We start from the raw sequence: 18,959 nt of genomic DNA on the forward strand, positions 1-18,959 counted from the left end.
GAAAGAAAGAAAGAAAGAAAGAAAGAAAGAAAGAAAGAAAGAAAGAAAGAAAGAAAGAAAGAAAGAAAGAAAGAAAGAAAGAAAGAAAGAAAGATCTCTAAAATTGTCTGATGAACGACATTAATTTATTTAATAAAGATGTATTGAATACTATGTGGTAGGTGCAGTTCTAGGCACTGGGGCTAGAACCATGAACAAAGCATGAAGATACGGGACAAAAACTTCAATTCCACAAGTAGGGTTCCCTTTAAATGCAAATGTTGCTGAGAAGTAACAGAGATTTACATAAACACTGCATTATTCATGCGTGTCATCGAATTTCTCTGTGAACATCATGCATCACCAGGCAGCGAAGGGGGGACCATTTAAGGAGCAATGGCCCCTTTTTGGTCTCCTACCATCAAATCACAAAAGCTATTATGACAACATAATTTGGTAAAAAGAACACACACTTTGCAGCTACATCGACATGGACTTAAATTTTGATTCATTCGCAAGCTGTGTGTTCTAAAACCAGACAAGTAGTCTCTCTGAATATCTGTGCTTTCATCTTCGGAAATAGAGAAATTAATCTCAATTGATCATGACTGTGCTGTGAGATCCACTTGTATGCACCAGAGCACGGCCTGGCACCGAACAGCCCTCACAGACAGGCGCTCTCCCGCCACCCCCAACGTAGCCTGGTTTGTAGCCAGAGACCAGAGAGGAAGGGATTCCAATGACGCCAGCACGTAATGGCTGAAGTTGCTTTCACAGGGATCGAGACATTGATTTCACAATTACAGTTTTCCCATAATCAAGACTGTTACCCCTCGTGTGTGCTCTGCCCACATTCACTCCTTTTGTGAGCACAGCCTGCCCTGGCAACTCATGATGCCAAGCACAGGAGGTGAAGCTCCCACAGAGCCCTGGCATCTAGAAGGTATGGACCGCATCTTGAGTGGGCTGGACCAAGGCTGGCCCTGGGGAGTATGTGACAGCAAAGAACTGCCAAACCTCAGGGAACCGGGAGGGAGTGAGTTTTGAGAAGGGAAGAAGAGAAACACCTACCTAGTGTCATTTTCCCCTTTGATGTCATTTTGTGTCATTTTATTTACTGCCTCTAGGGAATCAATTAAAACAGTGCTAATTTATGGGTCTTAATGAACAAGGTATTATGCAAACTGTTTGTAAGCATGGCAGGCTTCTTGAATAGAGAACACTCAAAAGCACAATTGCTTGATGTGACACTCTCCGGCAGCCCTCCCTTGCAGATTCCAAAATGACACAGGCAAAAACACTAACGTGTGCGTGTGCGTGTGTGTGTGTGTGTGTGTGTGTGATGCATGTCCCCTTCTCTCCTCTGTGAGAACCAGATAGAATATCTATGAGAGAATATAAAGATTGTCTTTATCGGAGCGTGGTACTTTGCTTTACACAAATACTTCTTGTTTCTCTGGTATAGACCACAGGTGTGGGGAGTGAGAGGATTCAACAGAGACAGATTGGAGAGCAGAACAGAAAGATCTACTGAAACACACTGCTGAGGGGAGCAGCGGGTGGATCAGGAGAGGTCTGCCACACCATGTGAGTCACCTCCCTGGCTGGGGATCGAACTCATGCTGCAGTAGCTTTGGAGAGCTTCATAGTGCTGTGCTTTAATGTTGAGCTACCAGGGAGAGCCCTAAACAAACACATCTTCAACTAACAAACCTCAGTGATTAGACACTTCTGAGTCCCTATTACCAGACAGACAACATTCAGGTTCTGGCAATGCTAAGGTGAATAAAACAGTCATCTGCTTCAAAATCCCACACTAGTTGAGGAGACAAACACCTTCCCCCATAACTACTCCAGAGACAGGTTGCTTCCTTGCGGAGTGATGGGTATAATGACAGCAGAGCGAGCTTCAGTGGTCCCCTGGGAGAGACAGTCCCCTCCCCACCTCTGCAAGCTGATCAGCTATGGTTTCCTGAGAGCTGCTCTTGAGCAGAGCACTGTGTGGCTCTACAGACTATGTGCTTTCCTTTCCTAAAATTCCACTTCCTGTCTGAAAAGACACTTCTGGGAGAATTGGTCATGGACTCCTCTGGTCCAACTAGAGGGCTGTCCCTGACTGAGGTACTTGAGTGGACATGGTGACAGCTTTCTTGGGACTGGGGAATTTGGCCGGCTTCCCAAACCAGGCAGGGAGTACTCAGGTTTGAAACAGCAGTGGAGAAGACTGCACACACTCCTGTCAAACCAGAGGGATGACTATTTGCCCCCAAACAAAAGAAAGGAAACAAGCGTCATTGTGCAGAATGCTTCATGCCACAGGCCAGAGTGCGTGGTGCCCAGTGCTATGTGGTGGAGAGCAGACTCTTCAGCCTCTGGGTTGCTGCTTTCAAGTCCTCCTTCTGTTATTGCTTATTATGTGCCTTACTCACTCTGGGCCTCAGTTCACTCATCTCTGAAGCAGGGATAATCATGGTGCCTCCCTCCAGGTGTGCTGGGGATGGTAGAGCATGAGGCTGGCTGAGCAGAGCCAGGGCTGGAGTCAGCTCCCTCTGGTCATGGCCATGCAGTTGCCATCCTGCCTGCTCTTTCTGTTGTTGAGATTTCACCTTCTCTCCTCTCCACCTGACTTCTACCACCCTGTTCAAACCCAGGGTTTCTCCTCCTCCTCCTCGGAGACATATGTGGGCTTTGAAAAAACAGCCACGTGCACAGTCCTCTAAATACTAAATTCCAAACCCGGGGTCAGATCTATACCTGCAAGACTGACACAGTGACACTGGAGTGAAGCAGGAATGTCCCATGGGGATATTTCCAGGTGCTATTGCTACATGACCAGTAGATAAGGCTTTCAAAGTTACAGTTTCATCTGTCCAGTCCACGTGGGGGTCATAAGTCTCTGTCCTTGATCTGTAAGGAGTTTACAAAGAAATAGAGTTCGCATGTCCCAGGACAGCGTCCTTGTCAGAGATGGTAATTCCTCTAGGCCAGGACTTACTAAGTCCTGGGTCATGCCCCATTTATAAGACTGGGCAGAGGGACTTGGCACCTACCTCCTATGCATCCCTGAGTCCAGAGACAGGCTTTCCAGTCTCCAGTCCACAGTGCAAAATGCTCGATGGCAAAACTGTCTGCTGAACCACCAGGTCCCCAAGCTGAACATAGTACTGGAGTGTTTAAGTTAAGGATTTGCTCTTTGATGCGTGTTAGCAGCCCCAGGCTCAGTGGAGGAAAGAGGCTTTGTCTCCAGAGATGAACCAACCACACAATGTGAGCTGTGATCCACGACACATCCCAAGTCTGTCCTGGCTAGTCAGGAGGGTCCTGATGGGAAAGCGGCCATCATGCTGGGGCTCACTGACATCTCTAGCAGCTTATCCATTCTGCCTCCCAAGACACATCGTCTTGGAGAAACTGAGGCAGCACAACAGTCTCATCCTTTCTCTCTGTTTGCAGAGAAGGAGCTCCCTGTTGCCTCTGAATGGAAAAAAAGCCGGTGTTCTCTGGCAGGGAGCAGAGGCCTGGGTTCACACTCAGTCTGGCTTTGTCAATCACTAGGTATTGACCTTGAGCAAGGCTCTGAATCACTCCGGATCAGGTTATGAGCGCTCCTTCCTCCAAGGAGGGGTGGGACTGAGACACGGATGGAGTAATGTGTGCACACCATAGAGAGCCCGCTCTGCACCTGAGGGTGCTCAGTTAGTGTCTGGCAACAGTATCCTCCAGGTGTGATGCTGGATAGGAAGAAAAACCAGCTGTCAATACCACTCCTGTTGATGAAGAAAGTTCCTGAGTCTCTGGCCATTGTAAGCAAGACCTGGCAGGGAGCAGTAATGATTGTAATTAAAAGCAAGTTCCAGTGTCTCAAAGACCCAGGTGGAATGGAACCACTTGTCAGTTTTTGCCTTGAGAGAAAACAGTGCTGTAATAGGCCATAAAATTGCTCTAACCTTCCTTCTCTGAGCTGTCACGGTGCTGCAGGATCGATGCCTCCCTGGCACCTGCAGGCGCTGGCCCTGGGCGTGCTCACAGCAGCACCTCGCAGTGCCTGCATCGGTGCCAAGAACAGCTCCTAAGTGCCAGGGCGCACAACCAGGCCAGAAGGAGGGCAAGGAAAGGCGAAGTGGGGGGCTGGGCGCAAAGGAAGCATGGAACAGATGCAAGAAAGGAAGCCAATCTGGCCAAGAAAGCACCAATCCTGTTTCAATACCCCTCTGACCCGGGGAAGAGAAATGACCGTGGAAAGCTTGTTAATAGCAATAGGATATAGAACCAATCCTTTCTTTTCTCTACTTTCTACAGATCCAGGTGACACCAAAACCTGATTTGTTTTCTCTGTGTTCCCTGGTATTTGGTCTACAGGTCTCTGCATTTTTCCCTCCAACCTTTTAAAGCACCGTAACTGCCCATGCCTTCCCGCAGCATGTGTTGAAGACAAAGAACATAGGAATATGTCATTTCCTATAAAGGCCAGAAAGGGTGTTGTGACCAGCGAAGTGCTAAAATGACATTTGCACTTAGGTGACAAACAAGCCCATTCCATTCCAGACAAAGGCCAGCGTTGTTTCCAGCAAGAGTAAAACACGGGAAAGTAAAGGCTGCTCTCTGCAGGGCATTCTGGGAATGACAACCAGTGTTTTATCAGTAGAAGGCAGCGAGACACCCGCGTTGCTGAAGGGATCAGAGGTGGAAAGTTTGCTTTCAGGTAGATGCCAACAGAGAAATTGGCCTTGACCACCGTTCTCCCAAGCATCACACAGTAGGAAATAAGCAACCAACCAGAAAGGATCATCTTTGTGCTTGTCAACTCAGCTACCTCTTCACATAAACAAAAGTTTGTTAAATCTGTCAAACAAATAGGAGAAACAAGCTTATTATTAACAGTAAAGGAATGTTAAGAGAGAGCTGTTAGATTGATACTCAAACTATAGCTGTTTCCCATGTACTGCAGAGCTAGGAAGACAGGCAAACCGTTAGAGGAGAAAACTGCAGAAAAGACAGTCACGAGGTATGGGAACGCTCCTCGCCCAACAGATTGGCTGAAATTGGGCAGGGTCCTTCCCCCACTTGACTCAGTTTCCTCATCCATAAGATGAGGTGTCTGGGCTAAAGGCTGCCAGAGAGTCCTTCCATCAGAGACACACTATAATCTGTGACCTTTATTTTGTACTCTCAACTGGTAGCATAAATGCCCTATAAGGAAAAATGGCGCTTAAGAAAAAATAAAATCAGAATGTCATTCCAGCCCACCTACTGTCCCCTGGTCACCTGCTCATCTGCCTAAGCCACCTTGAAACTGGAGCAAAAGAGTCTAAAGTCCTGCCTCTCACAGACCAACCCACTCTTTTTAATTGCTTTTATGACTTTTTAGATCAATTACAGACATACCAAAGTCATGGTACCTTTTTGTAATTTCTTCATGAACAAACGCTAGAAATGCAATTGTTGGTGGAAATATGGCAAGAATGGAGTTTTCCTATGTTGCTAGTGGGAGTACAAAAGGGTATGATCACATCAAACAGTTTGGAATTTTCTTTAAAGCTAAGCATGCACTTATCCATAGGATCCAACAATCCAGCATAGTGGGGAGCAATAGACACACATTTACACAAAAACCTGGAAGGAAAGTTTTGGAACAACTTTCATCATAGCCACTAGATGCTGAAAACAATTCAAATGGTCACTAAATGGTAAAACAAATGCAAAATATACAGTGGGAAACTAGTCAGCAATAAAAGGAACCAAATGATAACTTGCACAGCATGGGTGGGTCTGGAAAGTATTTATGCGAAGAAAGAAGCCACTGGAAAAAACATAAAGGAGAGGTGAGATTATGGAGAAGGTAAAATTTAGGGTGGCGAGAATCTGTGGCTTCCTGGGGAAGAGATTTGCTACAAAGGGGGAAAGGAAATCTTGGAGTCAAATGAAAAAGAATTCTAGCTTGGTTGTGATGATTGCACATTGTTTACATTTGTCAAAACTCATAAAACAGCAGTCTTAAAAGGGGAACACTTTACTATATGTAAATTATCTACCCCAATTAACCTAACTTTCAAAAAATAACTCTAGCTGGCAGATACAAGATTGGTAATTTGGTGGTAGAAGAGAAAGAAAGCCATCCAGCCTCAGGTGCCAGCCACTGGATTAATGTTGCCTTATGTTAATTAAATGTATTAATATAATTCTATGGTAAGAGTACCTGTCTTCTCGTTTTGATATTCCCAGGAGTGATAGGAGCAGGGGAAATATGCCATCCTAGCAATATTCTATGAAACTAATTACCTGGGGGCTTTGTGTAAGAATGAACTAACACAGGCATTACAGTCTAATAAGAAATTAAAAATATCAGACTATAAGAGATTTTTGCAACATATGCACCCACAAGAGTTGGTTTGCTTTGCTTGCACCTCCTAGATGAAGTAGAGTTTGTGAAAGTAGCTGCGTGATTACTTGAGATTTCACTGTCTCCAGTCACAGTCCAGCTTAGTGAGACCTGGAGCGCTTGTAACATAACGCACTTCCTTGTTCCTCTGTTTCTCTCAGCCCAAGAGCTGCTGTCCATGGTCCCTGAGTGGTCACTCCTAGTCTCCTCAGAGAATAATATTCATCTCATCATGTTTCTGGCAAAGAGAAACATGAGCAGCACAGACCTCAAGATCTTGGTCTCACACAGGAGGCCCTAGAAAACCACAAGTGCTGAATCATTTCATTCTAGCCTAGCCACAGAAACAACCCTCTAACTAGACAGTGTCAAAGCAGACTGACTTGTCCCTCAATAATATCCTGGCAAAAAAAGGAAAGAAACTGAATCCCCTCTTCTCTAGTTCCAACCTTCCCCCCATCGCACCCAACCCTTTCTCCTCCCCAAACTATAGGGACATCAGACTTCTGGACTGATCACTGACCCACACTGCTCACCTCCACCTTCTTGCACTTTCATACCCATTTCTTCAATACAACGTCTTTCCCATAAAAAATCTGCACCTAACGAAATTGCAGTCTTTGTTCAAGCTCTAGCACAGAAGTCATGTTCCTCTATGAAGCTCTTCTGACACCCCCAACCTCAACTCCCCTTTCTTCCTGGCACCTCTCTTCCCAGACTTGCCTCCTCACCCTCAGTGTCTTAAATAGGGACCCATCAACCTCGGCCAAGTTGGACGAACTTAACTGCCATCACATGGTGTCCCTGTTTAAACATACCCAGGTATATTCCAGGTAAAACAGTATCTTAAAGCTGGCTTTTCAATAAACACATGGAAAGCTTCTGGGGAGAAATTTCCACCCTCCCGGTAACACTATCAACATAAACCACAAAACAAGGACACAAGAAATTCACTCAACCTAAAGATTAAGTCTTACTGAGCAATAAAATAATCACCTTGCTGAATTAACCACTTTCTTTATAAAAAAGAAAAACACATTCGGCTTGGGGATCTGTGTGCGAGGAAGTCCCATTCGGTATTCCAGGACATGTTTCCCTAACTTTAATCCATCACATCCATTTTGAGATTTTTTTCTTACAGAGCATCTCTACATTTGCTGGAAAGCCAACAGAATATGAAATGTTAACAGACTTTTTTTATCAGAGAAAATGCAGTGCCTTTATTTTGTCTATAATCTTGTCTTCCTCCAAACTTCCACCTGCTGGTTAGAAAAAAATAAATTAACTAAATGTCTAAGCTGGTTTAAATTTAGTTTGATCCAATAATTCAAAGAGCCACTTTAGGGAATACCCAGTGTCTCCTGAATAAAATTGTTCTGTCTTTCAAACAGCTTTCCCCTCCCACTGCTTCTCTCCCATTTGGTGATCATGAACAGGGTGGAGCAGGTAAGGTCACTGAAGTGTCCTTCTGCTGCCACCTCAGGCCATTGGCTCCTGACTCGGCAGCCTCATTAGCAGGACAAGAGCCCCTGAAGAACACCACCAGACCCTCTCCCTTCTTCAATGACTATCCCAAGTTGGTGTCTTCCTACTCCAAGGTCCACCGCCACAGAGAGACAGAAAGTAGCAACTAGTTACTCACTTGCCACAGAGAGACAGAAAGTAGCAACTAGTTACTCACTTCTTCCTCTCTTCTATCGAACCTCTTCCCACTCTCTCAGAATGGAAGGTTGTCTTTGATTCTTCATTCTATCAATGCATAATCTGTGGTCCAGAATTCTGATCAGCAGCCCTCTTTCCTTGATCCCTTCTTCCAGTTTGCCATTGGCTCAGGTTGAGGGTAGGCAAACACCTCCACCATGTCTACAGACACTGAATGAATCAAGTCACAACAGAAATGCTGTCTCTAGTGACAAGCTATCAGTTTTCTTAAGAGAAGTATCAGAGTTCTGTGGATACTTTGTTAAATTGCATTTGAGTCAAGTGCACATCTGATCTCTCCTCTCTGTTTATCAAAAGCCTACTGAATTCTCACCACCACCTGGCTTCATCTGAGCACAATTCTTCCTGGCTTCCACCTTTACCCTCAGTACTATAACACAGTATTTATACAGAACTAGCTTCTAAAAACTCCTTTCTTCCAATCCCTATTTCTCCAAAAATGAAATTCTCTTACATTAATTTGAGAATAGCTTCAACGTCAATGCACATTTCAAACTCAAAAGTTCATCTTCATCTTCCCTTCTTTATTCCTTTGTGTTTATTCTCAAATCCGCCAAAGATTTCCATCTCCTTTCCTGGAACCTAGAAGTCCTTTTACACAGAGCTTTGCAAGTGCCTGAGATGACATTAGCTTTTGCAACACAGAAGGGGAATACTGAGCTGGTCTCAACTTTCTTAAGTCAGTATGAGCTCTTCCATCTACTGCAATCTCCATTCAAATGCAGTTTTTGAAAATGAATTCACATATGTTTTTTCAACTTTAGGCATTTTTACCTTTCTAATACATTTGTGACTGCTCATAGGGACTATTTGCTAGACTGCATCAGGAAATCTGGAAACATCTTCTAACTATAGCAAATTAGTTACATGACCTTGAGGGAGGCTTGTGACCTTGAATGGATCATTTTACCTTTCTGAGTCCCAGTAGATTCACTGGGAATTAAATAGAGTAAGTGATCAACAGGGCTCATTTGTCCTCTGTGATGCCATTCATTGCAATACATTTCTGCTTTTTATTTTTTAGAGAAAGAAAAAGTTTATTAGGAAGAAGAGGAGCAGAAATAAAGTGGGATTCCCAGGCTGGAGGAACCAGGCCAGGGAGGGGAAAGAAAGGCCCTCTGCCTTTTTTAAACATAATACTTTGCATTCAATTGAGACAAGTAACAATGAAAGTTTTCCTTTCCTTTTAGCACACCTGCTGCACCTTCAAATTAGGACAAATAAAAAGCAAAGCTTCCTACAATTTAACTTTCTTTCCTTTCAAATGTTAATTGATTCTTTCACAGGTGTATTTTAACCTGCTCTCAACTCCAACATTTAAAAAACTTAAAGAATAATATCTTTTATCACATTAACCAGAGCCAGCGAGCATTGCAAAAATAAGGCAATCAAAGTTAACAGATAATGAATACAAGGAGATATTTTTATTCAGAGTTCAGTTATACTAGGACAATGTATACATCTGTATTTTAGCTAAGAGCACATATTGTCTTTTCTTAAATCTCTACCTATTTCCGAAATTCAATACTGATCATTCTAGCTCACAGAACAGGCTTCCAAATTCCCAATTTGTTCACCAGTTACACTGTCTTCTGAAACTTGCTTCAGTCTTTGTAGGTTTTACAATTTTTGTTGTCACTACCATTAATTTTACTCTTGTTCTCTGTAACATGTGTGGCCTGTGTTCATTTTATTCAAGTTGGCTTCAGATTCCTTTGTCTCTGAATTTCAGAAAATAAAAAGGGGTCCTATGCTTTAATTTTTATCATCTTAAAAGAACTATTTACATTTCAATACAATGAAATATTTTGTCCAAAATAGTGAGACTTTCTAATTTTTTAACATAAGTGTTATATCCTCACTGACATATATTTTTAAGGACATAGAATGGTTGGTTGGTATAGACGTGTTTTATAACATTCTTATAAGGAGTCAGTTCACAGTCTGGTTGTATCAAACAATTGGCTAATTCAATGAAGTTGCCAAAAAATAGCAATCAATTCCCTGAAAAGAAAATCAATCACAGAGGTTGTTTGGTTGTTTGTAGACAAAACAGTCAGTGAAGTGATTGAATTTTTCACTTTTCAATGAGTTGTTTTGGCCTTGTGTGGATGCAGCCATTAACTCATTAATCACCCAGAACTCCTGAGTGGCTGAGAAAGGGAAATCATTACTTTCCAAGTATAGATCGCATATTAACAATATGCAAAAGGCCTGCCAGGGTGAATGTGCTCAATGACCCCATTTGAGAAAAATGAGTTACACGAATATTTTACAGCATATGGAGGTAAACTGCACCTGATTTATCATTTCACTTTCCAGTTGTCCTTTAGTCTAAGTTTGCAGAGAATTTAATGCATTTCAAATGTATTCATTTAATCTTTAAATTATGGTTAATTTTAATTTATAGAATGTTAAAAAAAATCCTTACAACATATTGGGTTTTCCTACATTGATTTTATGCAATAACAAAATGGAGGACTTTTGTATACATCACAATTAGCTCCCATCCATGTGGTATACATATATGCCACACTGATAAATATGTATATTTTCCCATATGGTGTTGAATGTTAGTTTCTAATTTACCTCTTAATTTTTAATTAATTTTAAATTACATTCTAAATGAAGCCGACAGGAGTCTAATTTGCATGCTTATTTGCATATCTGTAAACACACTGCTTGCATTGTTTATCTAGTCCTTTTCCCGTGACATACAGAGGTTTTTCTCGCCCCACGAAGCTAACGGGGCCGCGGAAATGACAAGGTGCCCCCTAAGACATACAGAAATGATACTCATCCAGAATGGATGGTCTTATCTCCGCAGTGGTCACAGAGAACTCTAGGAGGTCAAGATCAATGATAGCAGTTAACCCTCTGCTTTCTCAGAAAGCTACCAGTATTTCCGCTACATCTTCAGTAAATATAACTACGTACTTCTTGCACATTTTGCATTTTTCAAACATATAATGCCCTGAACTCCTAAATTATTAATACCTAATGGGGGGCAGGAGGCGGGAAAGTATATTCTATTTCTTTGGGTTGATAAATTCCTGACCCAACCAGAAGGTGGCAGTACAGAGCAAAGGCAGTTTTTCCTGTAACAAACAACTGATAATGATTTTCTTTGGACAGGCTGCCCTCTGGAGCACTAACAGAGGCTGCGGTTTGTTGGCACCTTGCCTTTTGATCACAAAACATCACAAAGACAACTCCAGACAATCGATATACAAGCCACCTCAAAGAGCCTTCGGAGACTGACAAACATGTAGGATTCAAAGAGAATTGTTTACTTCCCGCACATGAACTGCACCAGCAGACAGAATGGTAGAGAGACCTCCCCCACCTGGAAGTGCTGTGATTTCCCTCTTCATCAGTGGCTTCAAAAAGCTAGATTCTTGCTGCTAACAACCCCATCCTGCTATTAGAAAATCAACTAGATTTCATGCTGTTGGCAGCTTTCTGATCTCATTTGGGATCACATCCACCCAATTAATTCCTAATCCCAGCCTTTTTGTGGTCCAGCTGTGTGATCTTAGGCAAGTCCCTTACCCTCTCTGAAGCTTGACTATCACCATAAGACAGATAGACCTATTAAAAATCATCTTCTAGGGTTGCTCTAAAGACTAAACAAGATGGAAATCTCCTGGAATATTTTCCGTATTTTTCTTTCCTCTCCAGTGGCAATAGACACCAAGTCCCACTCCAGCAGATGTTAAATGTGCTGCCTCGTGGCAAATAAAAGGGAACAGATTAGACCTGCAGGAATCATGTACAGTCCTCTTGATCTTCACTCCACTAAGACCACCTGCTTTCTTATTTCTATAAACTTCCATGGCTGCCCCATCAAGAGATAGGCTTTCCCTTCAGCCAAGTGTTTATCAAAATCAAGGCAGCCCTCAGTGGACTAAATGTAATATTAAACGTGTCAAGATGATGGTTTTTACAGCTGGACTGTCATTACACAATCAATCCATCAGCACAAGAACAGCAACACTCTCCCCTGCAAATAACAGAAAATATTTTTCCTTCTGAAATAACCAGAAATCATTTACATCAAACGATCAAACACTGACTGGGTCTCAATTTGTTTTACTGGGCCATTCTATACAAGGAACAGAGACTACAAATAGGGGCCCACTTGATGCACCTTTTAGGGGAAACAATGTCCAACACCACATACACTCATTATATTCTGCAATCAGAGATTTGAGTTGACCAACAAAACTACCTGAAAGTTGATATAAAACATAAATATTTGAAAAAAGCACAGCAGAGAGTTAAAAAAAAATTAAAAAGGTCTGTGAAGGAGGCAAAAAAAATTAAAAAGGTCTGTGAAGGAGGACAATAAATGGACAATGACCCCGTAGAGGGCACAGCATCGCCTTGAACATCAATATGAAAACAGGAAGCCCAATCCAGTTCTAAGCTTTTAAGCATCTGGAACAAATAGATGACTTATCTCTTAAGAGATTTACTCTACATAAAATGAAACAATACCTATTGCCCACAAAATTAATGTTTTCAGATAGTAAAGTTTGACATGTCTCCCATTCATCTTGCATAAAGGGAAATCTGTGAATTCGAAGCTATTTATCTACAATTTATCCTATAACTCTATGTGTTTTTAATAGATAAAAGACTCAATATTTCCATCTTTCCTGCTGCTATAGCATCCTTTGCCCTTTCACAAATTGCCTTTTCTTAGGGAAAAGATGACACCTTAGGGTACTCCAGAGCTGCTACATACGGCTGCCCAGTGGGCCACTGCACTTCCGTAGACCATGTGAGTGGTGAACCCTGGGGGATGACGCAATTTGCAGCACCCAGCATTCCACCAACATTTACTTTGCTACTTGAACATACTAGAACAAACAGTAAATGTGTGTTATACTCATGATCACTACCCAGACACGAATTCTGCTCTTCCATTTGCTAACCATGTGAACTTGGGCAACTTACCTTGTTGACTCTGCTCTTTATCTACACAATGGAGGTGGTAAAATCTATCCCTCATAGAGCTATATACATATATAGAACTAGACTAGTCCCTGGTACAAACATTAGTCACTGGTATTATTAGAGAGTATCCCAATGCAAAAATATCCAAGTGGACTTTTATTTTAATGTACTTAATAGAATCTTCAAAAAATTGCACTCTTCCTAAAATGTACCTTTTATTTATTTATTTAAAAGTAATTGTGGGACTACATCAAGTTAAAGAGCTTCTGTACAGCAAGAGAAACACTACACAAAACAAAGAGACACCCCACTGATTGGGAGAACATATTTGCACACAATACTAATGAAAAATGACGGATCACAAAGGTACACAAAGAGCTGATTAAACTCAACAACAACAACAAAAAAAGTAATTGTGGGCCCTCCCTGGTGGTGCAGCGGCTTAAAGCACAGCACTAAGAAATTAAAGCCACTTCAGCATGAGTTCGATCCACGCCTGCCCCGTAGGTGACCCATATGGAGCAGAAGACCTCTCCTGTCCTGCCTGCTGCTCCCCTCAGCAATGTACTTTGTCTACCTGCCTATTCTGCTTCCCACTCTGTCTCTGGTGAAGCCTCTCACCACCCCTGCACCTCTGGCTTGTACCCCAGCTCTGTATGCATAAATAAATAAATCTTTAAAACAAACAAACAAAAAAGCAATTGTAAGAGCCCTCCCTGGTGATGCGACGGATTAAAGCACAGTACTGCGAAGCTGCCACAGCCACTTCAGCGCAAGTTTGATCCCCGGGCAGGGAGCTGACCACATGGCGTGGCAGACCTCCCCTGACCACCTGCTGCTTCCCTCGGCAGTGTACTTCATTGATCCCACTCTCTGTCTCTGGTGAATCCTTTCACCAACCCTGTACCTCTGTCCTGTACTCCCCCAGCTCTGTATACATAAATAAATAAACCCTTAAAAAAGAAAAGCAACTGTAGTTGCTTTTTTTAATGAAAAAAGTGCCTTTTAGATAGGACTACAGCGACGACACCATGCTGATAACAGTTCATATTTCTAAAGGAACACATTAAGGATGGGGAGCAGACTAACTATGCTGATCACCTACTAAATGCCAGACATAGAGCACATAGAGCGGTATTTCATATCAATGATCTTTTTTTTAAGATTTATTTATTTGTGCATACAGAACTGGAGTACAGGCCAGAGGCTCAGGGGCAGTAAGAGTCTTCACCAGAGACAGACTGGGGAGCAGAACAGGCAGATCGACGAAGTACAATGATGAGGAGAGCAGCGGGAGGGTCAGGAGAGGTCTGCTGCACCATGTGGTCACCTGCGGGGCAGGCGGGGATCGAACTCATGCGGAAGTGGCTTTAGTTTCTTAGTGCTGTGCTTTAACCCGCTGCGCCACCAGGGAGGGCCCATATAAATGAACTTAATCAGTCCTCTCAGCTATCCTATAAGGTGGGAGAAGTTTCCCTGCCCTAGAATGAGCTAAGCCTGTCTGTGGGTGCAATTATATCCATCTAGTCTCAGTAATCATCCACCTCCCACCAATTAATACAGACCCCACACCCCTACAAAATCCCTCCATATTTCTCCCATTTCTCCCTGCATCCAGAAGTGTCTCATGTGACTCACACACAAAGCCAGTTGGTCAGTTACCTCTAGGTATCTGCCAGACGTCTCTACCACTTCCTCCTGGGATGGATCACTGCCAGTTCCACTGGATGCATCCGCCCTGCCCAACCTCCTTTGCCAGGCCCTGGCCTTCTGCTGTATGCCCAGGTATCACCAGCCCTGCCTCCACCACCAGCAAACTGCCTTGGCATCTCCCTCTGTGCACCAGTTGCCACCAACTAGCTGCTCCCCCTGCATGACTGCACTGTGGTGCTTCTAACAGAGGAACACTGGAGGAATGAATGTCTCTCTCCACTTGGGGTTATTGTTATTCCCCTGGGAGAATAACCAAACAACAAAACTTGTGCCTTGATCTTTCTCATTTCCTACGAAAACACCTTTTTAGAATATGCTATTCGGCCTTCTCTGTTTCCAGAACCCAGATAAATGGGGATGTATTTGAAACTCTAGGCTATACAAAGAATTGCCCATCCCTCTGGATGTTGAGGCTTACCACTGATCCAGCAGCCTCCAAGACAGATACACTTCACATTTTAAAAAATCTTTGAGAATACCAGGGCTGCTTTCTGAATTTTTTTAAAAGTATTTTCTCCCTACTATTTCTATTTCTACAATCATGATAGAAAATGTGCAAGTAGATGTTATATTTACCTAAGTGTCACCGTATCGAGTATTATAACAAAAGCATCTTCAGAGTGGGAAAATATAAGGATTGAATGATAAAGACAAAGCTTGGGATAACAGAATAACATCAGCTCTGAAAGCAGATACATATAGGTTTTATTCCAGCTGTTTGCCCTTGGATTAGTCAATTTACCTTTCCCTCCTCATCTATGAAATTAAGATATGAATATCAACCTTGCAAAATCCAAGAAACAAGAGCTATTGTACATGAAATACCTGGCATAGTAGGTGCTCAATAAATAGTCATTTTGTTCCCCACCATTATCACCTTGTCATTTTCTTCACATATGGACTTTGAGAGCTTAAGGTCATGAAAAGTGATAGACAGCTGAAGAATAGCATTTGTTCCCCAATTATTGTCCCTTATGTGTAACTCTCTGCTAGCAAGCTAATGGGGAGACTTTGGAGAACAAGGTCAACAAGATTCCTATTCACAAAGATTCCATTCTAGGTAGGAAAATATATAATAAACACCTAAACTAATGGACAGGTGAAAATATTACAAGTTGTTAACAGAAATCTGAAGCAAATGTATAAAAGATGTCAGGAACAAAGAAAGGGACATCTATAAAGAGTTTTAAGCCAATGACTGAAATTATCTAATTAATAGTTGTGACTGGAAGGTCACAAATGTGGAAATGAGCAAGTGAATGTCATGGAGTTCTATTAGAGATGATAACATGTGGCAGCCTTCACTGACTTCAAAATTGAGCTCAAAACAATAAACTAGCAATTGCTGTGTGTGAAGAGTGTGTTACTCAGATTCTTTGGGGGCGAGAAACAATTATTCATTATGGAACTTGGAAGTGAATGAACAGCTCGCATCTTCCACCCAAGTCAGGGGAGATACAACAGAATACTACGCAGTCACAGACGAAAGAAGATGGTGCCCAATCTGGAAAAAAGAAATTTAGAAAGCTGCCAGCAGGCTCGGAGCACAGACTTCAGATGACATAGGAAGGGCAGATACAAGTAATGCCAGCAAGGTCCTTCTGTAAGGAAGTAGCCAGGATCAGTTCTTACCAGAAAGCTGATGTTGGCCCCCCGATTCCCATCGGCTACATGTCAATCTCGCCATCTGAGGGCAATCGGGCACAGTCTGAGAAGGCACCTGCTCTCTGTGACTGTGGCTTCTGTGAGAGAAGGGGCAGAGAGAAACATAGTGATAGTTCTGTGAATATGCACACATGCACCCAGATGTGAGGCGCACATACATATGTGTATGTGTATATATAATACAATCCACAATCAAATGAAGTTAGTTCATTAGTTTTTCCTTCCCAGTGTTATTGATACAACTGACATGTAAAATTGTGTAAGCTTGCATGTACAATACAGAGATTAACATTTGTAGATATTGCAAAATGATCATCACAAAATATTGAGTTAGCATTCCTCAACTCACGTAGCTCTTCTTTCTTCCTTTTTTTTTTTAATTTTTAATGATGTATTTATTTAGACATACAGAACTGGGGTACAGACCAGAGGTGCAAGGCAGTGAGAGGATTCACCACAGACAGAGTGTGGAGCAGAACAGGTAGATCAACGAAGTACACTGCTGAGGGGAGCAGCAGGTGTCTGCCGCGCCATGTGGATTACCTCCGGTGACTGAACTCGCACTGAGGCAGCTACAGCTCGCTTGCAGTGCTGCGTCCTAACCCGTTGCACCACCAGGAAGGGCCACAACCTTTTTTCTTGAAGGGCCTTATTACCTAGTCTTTCTTCTATGAACTTTCAAAGAAGTTCATGAGACCTACCGTGAGTTTTCTAAAATACAGATCTATCGCAACAACAACAATATAACCCATGAAAAAAGCTAATAGTCTTTGTACAGAGAGCTCCACCTTTCCATTTCTGACTTATTACTACTTTGGATACAATTAAAAGTGTTTCTTTCTCAAGATAATATGTCTGTACAATCACATTAGGTAGAAAAGGATTCCTTTAACGTGAATTTCAGTAAACTGGGAGAGCCCTCAAGGAAGACTTTCAGAAGCTGAGCTTTGAGGAGGGAAAAGGTAGCGTAGGACAAGATAGGCCCAAATGATGCCTCAGTGCGGAATGCAGCACAGGGCCAACTGGTACCTGAAGGACACAACTAACAGGTCGAGACAGAAAGAGAAGCGGCACGGGACACAGAAGACACACTCAATCTCTATATACTTCGCAGGTAGTTCCACCCGAGCTCTACCACCAGTAGATTAAAATAAACTTGTTTCTGTCATGTCTGCCTGTCTGTTTTTAGTAAGGCCGTCTATCTAGGGAGGCAGGAGGCAGACTCTAGCTCATTCTTCACTCTAACACCATCCTTTAGCTGTAAGAAGCAAGACAAAATATGTCCTTGAAAGGTTAAGTTTAGAATGGAATGAAATACTGGAGAAAAAAATTAAAAGCTAAAATCTCTTTAACTTTCATGTGATTCCTAGGACATCACACGCAAACACTAGTGCAATGTACTTGACAGAACATGAAGTCTTGTGCTCTCTCTGCAGGGAGCGATGAGGTGATTTTTTGGATGCTGATCAAATTCCCACCTCCCTCAGGTAGTTAAACATGGACCTGCAGGAACACTACGCCATCTTGTGGGAGATACAGGGCATCATTCATAGACTTTTTTTTCTTTACACACAAGTTGTGTTGCTGTTGTTGTTTTTAAGGAAGACTTGAGACCAAAACCCAAAGCAGAATTGGCAACAAAAGTGCTGTCAGTTAAAGATACTCTCTAGTAAGTGTTGCAACAAATTTATTTACAAATGAGTAAGATTGAAATGTGATACTTTACTAAATTCTTAATTTTTCAGAAAGAAAGAAAACATCTGATAGCTAATGAATGTGTAATCTGTGCCAGACAGGAACTGGCCTGGGTACATTCGTGTATTTATATATGTCATCCTCACAACCACATGATTAGATGAGCCTATTTTCAACTCATTTTATAGGTAGCTGAAACAGAAGTACAGTCACATGCCCAAAGTCACACAGCTGCTAAGTGGCAGAGCACGAATACAGCCTTGAGCTCTTGAGCACCATGACAGGCTGCTTCTAACATACACGGGGTAGCACAGTGAAACTAGGTGCCATCAAGCAAGATCAGGGAACATTGGTCTTGGAAAAGCACATTTCTAGCGTATAAGACTCTAATTTCAAATAGTTTCTGAATTTGAAATATCACTCTGAGCTTGCTACAAGGCAGAACCTTTCTGTGTATAAATGAAAATAACTTTTATGAATAATTCGTTTTGCAGAATCATAGAATTTAGAATTAAAGGGCAAGATCTCTTGATAATCATATCACTATATCATAATCACTAGCATTTATTGTGTATTTACTCTGTCAAGTGCTAGGTTTAGAGCTGGAGGTTATGGGGGTAGAAATCCTTATTTTTCAGGTAAGTGAGACCCAAGGAACTTGACAGACTTGTCTAGATGACACCAGTCATCACAGGTGCAGTTGATCACGCAGCCACGCACACCCAGTGCCTTCCCTCTACACGACGTCACACAGGATGGAAGTCATCAGGAACTTTGAAAGAATGATGGGATGTTTTCTCTTCCAGCCGTCTTCTTAGCAATAATTTCCTCCAAAAATGCTTCG

The sequence above is a fragment of the Condylura cristata genome, unplaced genomic scaffold (genome assembly GCF_000260355.1).
Source record: "Condylura cristata isolate star-nosed mole 26May11 unplaced genomic scaffold, ConCri1.0 scaffold00012, whole genome shotgun sequence".
NCBI classification, from domain to species: domain Eukaryota; kingdom Metazoa; phylum Chordata; class Mammalia; order Eulipotyphla; family Talpidae; genus Condylura; species Condylura cristata.